This window comes from Podarcis tiliguerta (assembly GCF_965153285.1).
Source record: "Podarcis tiliguerta genome assembly, chromosome: 1".
In the NCBI taxonomy this organism is placed as follows: domain Eukaryota; kingdom Metazoa; phylum Chordata; class Lepidosauria; order Squamata; family Lacertidae; genus Podarcis; species Podarcis tiliguerta.
Window position 1 is genome coordinate 21,447,261 of NC_139534.1, and position 10,867 is coordinate 21,458,127.

Here is a 10,867-nt window from a genome sequence, read left to right on the forward strand (position 1 = left end):
TTTCAGGTTACAGACTCCGCTAACCCAGAAATAGTACCTTGGGTTAAGAACTTTGCTTCAGGATGAGAACAGAAATCATGCTCTGGCGGCGCGGCAGCAGCAGGGGGACCCATTAGCTAAAGTGGTGCTTCAGGTTAAGAACAGTTTCAGGTTAAGAACGGACCTCCGGAACGAATTAAGTACTTAACCAGAGGTACCGCTGTACAGTGGCACCTTGTTCTTGAACTTAATCTGTTCCGCGAGTCTGTTCAACTCCTGAAACGGCTCGAAAACCAAGGCGCGGCTTCCGGTCGACTGCAGGAGCTGCGGGACGTTAAGATTCTGAAAAACGTTCACAAACCAGAACGCTTCCGGGTTTGTGGTGTTCAGGAGCCGATTTGTTAGGGAGACAAGCCGTTTGAGTACCAAGGTAGCACTGTACTTGTTTTTCCAGTGTAGCCCCCACGCTCTAGACTAGACATTGCTTCTTTTTTTGCCCCTGAAAAATGCTTCTTGAGGAACTGGTTTTTCCAAAAATATAAGCTCGTTGCTGATGGATTCTGTGTTAGCTCACAGCAGTGGCGTAGTGTGGGTTGTCAGCACCCGGGGCAAGGCAAGTAATTTGCGCCCCCTAACCCGTGGATTTTAGCAGGGGGCAGAGAGCTGCGAGTGGGAGCGCCCCCCCCCCAGATGTTGCGCCCAGTGCGGCCGCCCCCCCCTGCACCCCCCACGCTACGCCACTGGCTCACAGTGTGTCAGTTTGAAAGCCAACGGAGTTGGCCGTACCTGCATCTGCCCAATGACAATGCAGACGGGTTTGTACCAGGATCATAATTCACCTGGGGCAGGTGAAGGGAGGAAAAGGTGTAGATTACCTAACCAAGGGGAGAGTTTTGAAATGTGTATCGAGTAACCATACCTACACTTGTGGGTGATGGGATCTAAAACCAATCTAGATTGGAAGCAGTGTGTTGGGAATGAGAACGAATGCTTCTGGATTGAGGAAAGCTACATTTTTGTGTGCTACAAATCAGCTGGTGTGTACCCAGCCTTAGCCTATACGTGAAGCAAAATAAGAGAAGAATCCCAAATTGGTAGAGTGAACTATGCCATTTCAAATTATTTTTCCAAATTATTACAAATCAAACGAAATTAATTTAATTTAATACAATTTCTTAAAATCAGGTTTCCTGCTCTGGTTCCAAGCATACGGTCATCCTCATTTCCTCGCATAGCCGCATCATTTCCTATTTAGAGTCCACTTGGCATCCTTCACATGTCGTTAGACCATTCTTCCAGCTAGCCATTTTTTTTCCACCTTACAAATAGCTGAACTATGCCATTTCAAACCACCTAAGGGGATACAAGTTTTGAATGTTTCCCCCCACATTTAAAATAAAAAATTGTAAGGCCTAGTGCGGGTGACGTTGACCCAAAACGTTCTAGCTCAGCTCTTTCCCTTCAAATTTTTCAGATTATTTATACCGTTTATGTATTCTGAAGCGCTACAGACAAATCTGCCTACTGTCGCGACGGGAAATGCATTTCCCACTGTTAAAACATTCTTGAAAACAGGGTTGTCATCTCTGGACTTGCTGGGGCAGGGCTGGTGGAAGGAACAGCTGTATATCAGAGGTGTCCATGTCCTTCGTCACCCCATTAGAAGAGGCCAGGCTAATACACTTAATTCTGCTGGGTTCGCTGCTGTTCCTCTCAGGCCTTTCTCACCTTGGAACCTGCCAAGCCAAGTTAACAGGTGCCATGAAAAACAGGTTCCTAGGGGTTCCATATAAATTTGCATCAAAACATGTATAATTATGAATGTTTTGCATATTTTGATATTGAATGTGTGAGGGTTGGGTTTGCTTGGTTTGGGTTTTTTTAGCAGCGGTCCTGAGGCTTCACCAGTTTGCTGCAGTTGGTTATTAAGAATGTCCAAATGGATTCCTTTGCTGTTTGTAAGCAATTTAATTCTGTGCCTAATTTTAATCTACACTCTACTGTGTGTCCACATCTGCTCTCTTAAAGCATTCATTAGCATTTAAAGGCGAAAGCTGATGGTATTGATCACACTTATTAAAACTGAACAATCGCACAGCGGTGATTGGCTGGAAATCACCATCCTCTGTTGGAATCACTGTTAAAACATGAAGAAAACTGAGCAAAAGGGAGAAAAACAAATTGTGAGGGCTGAGGGAGAAAATGCTTTAAAACAACTCCAGCATAGGAAAAGGGGAGATATCAAAGTGGGAAGTGATCATATTTTCATGAGACAATACATTTTTTTGAAAAATATTTGTAATAAAACCCCGGTTAAGAACTTGTTTTAATTTGTGGATTCACGTTAAGTAGCTTGAAAGCCCTTGAGGCCATGAAAACGTATGAAGGAAATACATTATTATAGTACATTTATAATACATTTAGCAAGGTTTAAATGTAGGATGGCCAGAAACAAAGAAGGATGGGGTCTTGTGACTCTAATAATAATGCAGAAGAGGAAATTCAGAAGCTGCCATTTCCCATGCTTACAAGATGAGAAATCTGTGACTCTCCAGATGTTTTTGGACAATAACAACAACACCACCATTCCCACTTAGCATGGCCAATGCTCAGTGCCGATAGGAGCTGTCATTCAATAATATTTGGAATACCACAGGCTCCCCATTCGTTGTAAAGTTCAGAAATGTTACATGCAGTAAATCCCCTTTACTGTATTTAAGGCACAGTAGCTCAGTTCTCCTTCGCTTTGGGTCACCCCCAGCTGTGTGTAGGTATGATGTAGTTCCCATTAGTGTGGGAAACCTGTGTCACAGGTCACATGCACCCCATACATTTAAGTCACATGACTCTACTCCAAGAATCATGGGAACTGTAGTTTGTTAAGGGTGCTAGAAAGTGTAGCTCTGTATGGTTAAACTACAGTTCCCATGATTTTTTTTGGGGGGGGGAGCCATACACTTTAAATGTTTGGTGTGGGTTCGCCAGTGCTTTCTTGCCATGCAAATCTTCCAGTTTTACTGGGTGGGAGAATGTTTTGGGTTTTTGGGTTGTTTTTATTTTGATTATATATTTTGTGGTTTTATATTTTGATTTTGTTCTGTGGACCGCCCTGAGACCTCTGGGTATAGGGCGATATATTAATAATAATAATAATGATGATGATGATGATGTTGTTGTTGTTTTGTAGTGTTCCTATGAACCGCCCTGAGACCTCTGGATATAGGGCGGTATATAACTACTATTACTACTACTAATAATAATGTTTTGTAGTGTTCCTAGTTAGTGAACATACACATACATAGGTAATATTCTGTTGCTTTCACTCAGTCAACAATTGAAATTTGAAAGCGATACCAAAGAGATCAGTTACCTGGTTTTGTTGCTAGTGTGATGCTCTTACAGCTGTATATTGGAACCTTGTTTTTCAAATGTAATCTGTTCCGGAAGACTGTTCGACTTCTGAAATGTTTGAAAACTGAAAGTGGAAGCCTCAATTCAATAGGGAAACGCAAAACGGAAGCCGCGTAGCATGTGTGGCTTCCAAAAATCGTTTCAAAACCTAAGCAGTTACCTCCGGGTTTCCGGCGTTTGGGTTCTGAAACGTTCGTCAACAGAGACGTTCGAGAACCAAGGTTCCACTGTACCACCATGTTGCCAAAATGGCTTGTTTTCGATAGGTTGGTGGCAATGGGAGGCAGAAGCAGAGCTTGATCCTAGAAGCTGAAATGTTGTTATAGGATTGGTGGGATAGTCTGGATCCCCTCCAAGTATATGGATTTATATCTTTAAGACAGAATTCTGAAGCAAGAGGAACTGCTGAAGTGATCCAGTCAGTCTCTTTATTAAGCTAATGGTCCTAGCCATTGTATCTCTGTCTAGAAAGATGGCCAAGTACAGGTGTATAGGAACATACTAGTAGAAACTACTAGTGATGCTTGCAGAAGGAGGGAACAGGTCTTTCTCCTCACCTGGCTTGAGCTGATGTCACCCTGAATGTTTGACAATAGGTCAGGGACCAGTCTTGTCTAGGTTCATGTGGTGTTGGCACCGGGACACACAGAAACTTGCCTTTCTCTCTTCACCCCAAAACCTAACGGGGGAGCAACATCTGTTGGGGTGTTCGTGCTGTGAACGCTTCCATCTTACATGTTGCCTGTGTGCATATGTGGGTAAATAAAACTGCATGTCCCAAAGACCCCACTGTTTTCAGTCACCTAGATTCCAAGGAAACCAAACCCTGAAATCTCTTACAGCTCGGAGATTGGGGCACACGCAATATAATAATATGACTGAACTCTGATGTGCTATTAAAAATAACAGCAGTCTGTTTAAAAATGCTACAAACTACTGAATTTCAGTGCCAATGCACTGCTGCTTCTTGTTTTGGTGAAATAATATTAGAATAACTAACGCCTGTAAACCTGGGGTTACCAAGAAGCAATAAAAACACAATTAAAAACCATACAGCATGCAGCACAGCGCATTACAATCACTGCAGCAGGCATGGAAAAAAATCATTAAGTGGTCTGCCAAAGACCCTCAGCAATTTTCAAGTGGTCAGGGGGCAGAAATTTAGATACTACAGATATAAACCATTTTAGTTTCTAACAAACTAACTAGATATGCTGGTGCCCTTACATTTTCTAAAGAAAACCACCATGCCCTTAATTTAAATGTTTTCCCTTTAGTTGAATGAGACTAACCTAAAATGTTCACTATTATTTCTTTTTTTTCCTGTTTCCAAACTACTGCTTTTACTTATATGCAACCGTATGCAAATCAAGTCAATTAGTCTGCTCCTATAATTAATGAACATGGATTTCTTCAGCTGAGCAACAGCCCTGGTCACACTATAAAACCCCAACTATTTATGACCTGAGTTTTTCTCACTATTCTCTCCCACTATTCTGTCCGTCTGTCTGTCTGTGATTCATAGTCGGCATATTATGTCCATCACTCCTTCCTGCCCACAGGAAAGTGAATTGGTTTACTTTTATCTCCTCGTGACCCATTCCTAGTGCCTCTCTCTAGTACAACTCACCATGTATGACAATCACTGGCAGCAGTGCTAGTAGGTACTCAATGTGGGCAGACATCAAAACCACCATCCACTGACCATTATCCAGCAACTTGCTGAGCTGATTTAATGAGGTGAAGTTGCTCAAACATACTTTGTTCTTCCCTTTCCTCCTGTGAGAAATCCCTCAAAACAATGACCTCTGTATGTTGCTCTGCTTAGAACAATTCCCCTTTCTAACTCCATTGATGCTTGAGAGAATGAAACCTCAGCCTTCGAACACCCTGCTTTCAAGAACACTGAGTTTGGGCTTCAAAAGACAGGCATTTTAATATCTTTTTAAAAGTCTACTTGTGATTATCTTTATCCTAATTGTCACACTTTTCCAGGTAAGTAAGCAACCTTTTCTTCTTTACCTGCGCCGGGGGGGAGCAGTGGTTTAAAAACCTCTAAGTCTTTAGATATTTTTCACAAGTAAAACACAGCATAATGAAGATGTCTCCAGAAATCTAAAATAGTTTTGTATGTTTAAGGTCTGCATCTTTCCTTTTTCTGAGTGGACGGCTCAAAACAATTTGTCAAGCCACCCCAGAGTGGTGCAGGACTTATTTATGGCAGGAAAACAAATAAAGAACAGTAAAGTAAAAAATATTTCAGAACTGACATACAACCTCTCTAATTCAAGGGGACTTTAATACATAACATATAGCTGGAGATTCTCATAACTGGGTGGGTTATTTGGCGCTGCATTTCAAGAAATTACTTGTGGGCATGGACTAGTATATAACTGCAGGGAAGTGTGTGGCTGTGGTCTAAACCACTGAGCTAATCAGAAGGTCAGCGGTTCAAATCCTCATGACAGAGTGAGCTCCCGTTGCTCTGTCCCAGCTACTGCCAACTTAGCAGTTTGAAAGCATACCAGTGCAAGTAGATAAATATGTACCACTGTGGCGTGAAGGTAAACAGCATTTCCATGCGCTCTGGCTTCTGTCCCAGTGTTCTGTTGCTCCAGAAGCGGTTTAGTCATGCTGGCCACATGACCCGGAAAGCTGTCTGTGGACAAACGCTGGCTTCCTCGGCCTGAAAAGCGAGATGAATGCTGCACCCCATAGTCGCCTTTGACTGGACTTAACCATTCAGAGGTCCTTTACCTTTACCTTAGTGTATAACTTGCGTAACTAACCATGGGATGACAATAACCCAGAATATCATATCCATAAAGGCCCAGAATGGAATGGGTAAATGTCTTCTGCAGCCCAAGAGGTGCTGAACTGTAATGTGTTGTTCTCGTGCACCAAAAATGTTAGCCCACATCCTACTAAAATATATTTTAAATTGCTAATAATATATTTCACGACAATCATGTTCCACTAGTGCATCTTTAACATCAATGCAGCTTCATGTAAGAAAGTACAAAGTGATGCACATGGCAGGGACGGACCCTAATTTCACATGTGGTCTGACTTGATGGTGACCTGGCCAGGAATGAGACATTGAATAGCTTTATCAAGATGCTGACTTGGTGCAAAAGGTAAACTCCATGCTTGGGATTATTAGGAAACAGATAGAAAGAAAAAGTGCCAATAACACAATGTTGTTTAGTCGTTTAGTCGTGTCAGACTCTTCGTGACCCCATGGACCAGAGCACGCCAGGCACTCCTGTCTTCCACTGGTCAAACTCATGTTCGTAGCTTCAAGAACACTGTCCAACCATCTTGTCCTCTGTCGTCCCCTTCTCCTTGTGCCCTCAATCTTTCCCAACATCAGGGTCGTTTCCAGGGAGTCTTCTCTTCTCATGAGGTGGCCAAAGTATTGGAGCCTCAGCTTCAGGATCTGTCCTTCCAGTGAGCACTCAGGACTGATTTCCTGAGTTTGATCTTCTTGCAGTCCATGGGACTCTCAAGAGTCTCCTCCAGCACCAGAATTCAAAAGCATAAATTCTTTGGCGACTAGCCTTCTTTATGGTCCAGCTCGCACTTCCATACACCACTTCTGGGAAAACCATGGCTTTAACTATATGGACCTTTGTTGGCAAGGTAATGTCTCTGCTTTTTAAGATGCTATCTAGGTTTGTCATTGCTTTTCTTCCAAGAAGCAGGCGTCTTTTAATTTCGTGACTGCTGTCACCATGCAATAACACAATGCAGTTATACAAATCTGTGGCAAAACTATACTGTGTATAGTTCTGATTGCCTCACCTTAAAAAGGATACTGTAGAGCTGGAAAAGCTTCACAAAAGGGCAACCAAAATGATCAAGGTGCTGGAACAACTTCCCAATTTTAGAAAGGTTACAATATTTGGGGGGGGGGGGGTTAGTTTAGAAAATAGCGAGTAAAGGGATAACATGACAGAGGTGTACAAAATTAAGTTACGCGTGGTGTGAAGAAAGTAGATCCTGGGATAGCTCAGTTGGTAAGAGCATGAGACTCTTGATCTTGAAGTCGTGGGTTCGAGCCCCACACTGGGCAAAAGTTTCCTGTACTGCAGGAGATTGGACTTAGATGACCTGTTGGGTTGAAATAAACGACAGACGAGTGACAAGTGTCATACGGGAGGCATCTCTTGGGCATGTCTCAGAGAGTCCCTTTTATTGAATATCACAGCATTGCCACGTATGTGCTTGTTGCTGATTGGTTAACACAAATACAAAGCAAGGTTTGCATATAGGCATTAATCATCAATAGATTAAAGGTTGGGAAAGGAACACAGAGTTGGACAGGTATGAAAACTAGTGATTGATATAGCAAAACTTAAAAGGGCATAACCATTGTATTCCATAGATGTGGTCAACCATGCATTAGGAACAGGTAACCGAACATTCTAGGGTGGGTGAGCACGGAATGCTTCAGCTCAGCATGTGCAGAATCAAAACTTCCTATCAATGACCCCTGTGGTCCCTTCCAACTCTACAATTCTATGGTTCCCTTTCTTACAGGTATGAGAGAACTGGCGTCATCCAATGAAGCTGAAGAATGGAGCATTTGGGGCAGACAAAAGAAAGTGCTCCCACAACGTATAGTGATGGCAGCCAACTTAGAACTGTAGAAGTGTTGAGATGGAAGGGACCATGAGGGCCGTTCAGTCCAACCCCCTGCAATGCAAGAATCTTGCATGGCATTAAGAGGATTAGAGAACTTCATGGGGAATAAGGCTATCAGTGACTACTAGCTATGAAGGCTATGTTCTACCTCCACAGTCAGAGGTTGCATTTATCTGAATACTAGCTGTAAGAGAATACAGTGGTGCCTTGGTTCTCAGACGCCTTGGTTCCCAAACGCCGAAAACCTGGAAGTAAGTCTTCCGGTTTTCGAACGTTTTTTCGGAAGCCGAATGTCCGATGCAACTGTTGGCTATTGCTTCTGGGGCACCTGCACCAATCAGAAGCTGCGCCTTGGTTTTTGAACATTTCGGAAGTCAAACGGACTTCCGGAACAGATTAAGTTTGGCGCTTTTGTTTTTGCTATTTATTTTGCGATTTTTGTTTTTGAGGCTTTTTCAGTTAATTTGTTTTTGTGATTGTGTGGAACCCAGTTCGGTATGAGTGCCGAAATGGATAAAAGCCCCCATCCAAACAATTACTATCACCAGTAAGAACAAATTTTAATTTTTATCATCTACAATCCTTTCTTATTTATTTTATAGTACAGTACATTGATTATTGCTTTTATTTTATGGCTCAATGGTCTCGTTAGATAGTAAAATTCATGTTAAATTGTTGTTTTAGGGGTTGTTTTTAAAAGTCTGGAATGGATTAATCTGTTTTGCATTACAGTGGTTACATACACTTCAGGTTACATACGCTTCAGGTTACAGACTCCGCTAACCCAGAAATAGTGCTTCAGGTTAAGAACTTTGCTTCAGGATGAGAACAGAAATCGTGCTCCAGCGGCGCAGCGGCAGCAGGAGGCCCCATTAGCTAAAGTGGTGCTTCAGGTTAAGAACAGTTTCAGGTTAAGAACGGATCTCCGGAACGAATTAAGTATTTAACCTGAGGTATCACTGTACTTTCTATGGGAAAGTGTGCCTTGGTTTTGGAGCGCTTTGGTTTTGGAACGTACTTTTGGATCGGATTAAGTTTGAGAACTAAGGTACCACTATAAAGGACAAAATAGGTCTCTGCCGGATTCGATAGGGCTCATCCTATGGCCTTATAAAAAACAAACACCTTATTGGCTTTTATATCTGTACTTCGCAGGCTACCGCAGAGTAAATGCAATTAACTAGCCTTTGACGGTGTAGTTAGTTTAACAGTGGAGGAGACAGGGCTGTAAAGTGTAACTTTGGAAGGAGAAATTGAGTCTTACAAACAACGCATTTCACTGTTTTTGCTTGGAAAAAGCTGTAGGATATACAGGTGTGTTTGGTTGCCTTGCCTTGCAACTAGGATGTGAGTGGAACAGCTCTAAAGAACCCAGTGGCGTAGCGTGCGGGGTGCAGGGGGGGCCGGCCACACCGGGCGCAACATCTGGAGGGGGCGCGCTCGCACTCGCAGCTCTCTGCCCCTACCTGGCTCACTCACTCTCTCTCACTGCAGTGCTGGCTGTGCGAATCCGATCCGAGCCGCCGGGTCGCCGCCCACTGTGGAGGGGAGGGTGCCAGGCGTGCGGTGCGGTGCGGAGAGAGAGCGAGGGACTATCTGGGGGAGGGACAGTGCAGGGGGGGGGGGCGCAAATTACTTGCCTTGCCCCGGGTGCTGACAACCCACGCTACGCCACTGAAAGAAACTATTGCAGCTGATAAACATAAACACAGTACTAAAACAGGGCCTGAGCTGAACAGGGCCTGAGCTTCACAGGCACTGGAGTTTATGAACAAAATCCAGCCAGCACTTAAAATGTCAATCTTGCTTAACCTAAAATTTATTATCTTGGCTGCATGATTATCACAGTATTTCCAATAGCTGGTTGAAATACAATTCTTATCTGTCCCTTCCACTTTACAAGCTTTTTTTTTTTTTTTTTTAGCTTTCCAAAAAGCGGAAACAATCACTTTTCTTCAGTATCTGAAAGGAATTTGTGAGCTAAAGTGGATTTGGAAGAATGAAGTGTGGTCTAGTCTCTAGAGAGCTCTTTTCAGTTCATTTGCTTTTGCCTGCACTTTGAGAAGCCAATGGTGCAGGTAAGTATGTAATTAAGGGCTTATTTAAAATGTTGATTCTTTTACATGTCAGCTTGCTGCAGCATGCCCACAAGGAATAATAACCCACAGAGAGTTTACATACTCCTGAGTTCTATTGTGATTTGGGCTGTGTAAGATTTCTGTTTTCTGGATCACGCCTGGTTCGTGTTACAGATTATGTGGCTTGTGTGCGTGCCACACACATCGCCACACACGTGCAGCGAGGCCTGAGTTTGCTCAACTCCAAATGAGTGTGAGCCCTTAAGATCATGTTCTAGAAAAGCAAGGGTGAAAATGAAGGACAGAAAAGTGTACCTTTCTGCAGTTGTCCCTGAAGCCACTTACAGTATAATGAACTATTAGCTACATTTCTGAAGTGTGTAGACTTTCAGCATTACACTTTTACCATTGCAAATGAAATGCATAACTTTTTGCTGTAAGCTAGGTCAACCAGCATATTTCTTTGCACATCTACTCAGGAGTAAGCCTCACTTAAGTCAACAGGACTTAATAGGCTACAGAATTGCAGCCCAAAGGTATTCAAATGTTAATTGCATGCCTTTTTAAAAAATAAAATATAATCACATAGGTGGAGCAAGTCACACCACCACCGCTGGAGTCTGATATTATGTTTGTATAAAATTATGTGCAAAAGATAAGATTGAAGGAACGCATATTGCGTTTGCCTATGAAACAACATTTTAGCCCTACTTTGGTTTTTGCGCGGCTGTTTTTTCTTGTTTTTTAAAGTG